Here is a 931-nt window from a genome sequence, read left to right on the forward strand (position 1 = left end):
TATTTACATTATTAAATGACAACTCTCCTTTAAGTGGATATAAGAACAAAGCAGATTTACCCAACAGTACTGGAATTTTTATTCAGCTCCTTCAGTTAAAGTCTGATTCCATATGCATGTATTTTTGCCATTCTGACATCTAGGATAAGGTATCACCATTATCTACTATGTAAGGATGTATATCCTTGCCATTTCATCCTGTAACATCAGGTAGAAAAGTAAACTTTACACAATTTCACAAAACTCAGCAATGCTAATAGAAAATCAGTGACTTGCCTTTGCTCAGGGGCCTTACTAAGCTTCTCTGAACAGTCCCAATTTTAGTATCTATGTTGCTGGAGTCAGCACTTGCTTTGTTTTTGCATTCACTAGCCACTAGCCTACATTGCCAAACATTTATGTCAAATTCCATCAGAGAGTTGCTGATTGTCTTAGATGAAGTTTTCAGCAAAGTTTTTTGAGTGTCTGAATTTCTTGAATGAAATATGTGAACAAAACAAATCATACTAACAGGGGGCAAAATAAAGGCAATTAAAGAGAGGGATGCAGATAATACAGATATTCATTTTCAAAAGATGTACACAATGGTGTTTGAAAACTCTTGCCAGTTCTTTTGTTTGTTTGCTTACATGTTTTCAATTTCTGAGGATTTAGGGACTTCACATCAAAGTAACAAAAGAGTGGCTAACCCCTGATATATGATAAAGAGCTTCTGCAGCAATAATTAATATAAAGGGGCACTGCCACGAGAATTAATCTTGGAAACCACTCTCAAGGTGATGGGGAAAATAAATGTGCCATGGGAGTAACCCATAGTGCTGCACCATCATTGCTGTGTTCTATCATTGATCACTGATGATAGCAAAGAAGTGATCACTCACAAGACAGAACTAACAATAGTCTTCAAATATGGAAGGATCTTTACTCAGTT

General features: G+C 36.0%; 1 non-coding gene across 1 annotated transcript; it reads right to left on the bottom strand.

The window, feature by feature from the left end:
- Nucleotides 1-239: 239 nt before the first annotated feature.
- On the bottom strand, nucleotides 240-348 carry LOC148162379 (U6 spliceosomal RNA). Its single transcript, XR_015766915.1, has one exon. It is a non-coding gene; the product is annotated as a U6 spliceosomal RNA (small nuclear RNA).
- Nucleotides 349-931: the final 583 nt, after the last annotated feature.

Source organism: Eumetopias jubatus, unplaced genomic scaffold (genome assembly GCF_037043125.1).
Source record: "Eumetopias jubatus isolate StellerSeaLion01/CBP00866 unplaced genomic scaffold, mEumJub1_p1.0 scaffold_15, whole genome shotgun sequence".
NCBI lineage: Eukaryota > Metazoa > Chordata > Mammalia > Carnivora > Otariidae > Eumetopias > Eumetopias jubatus.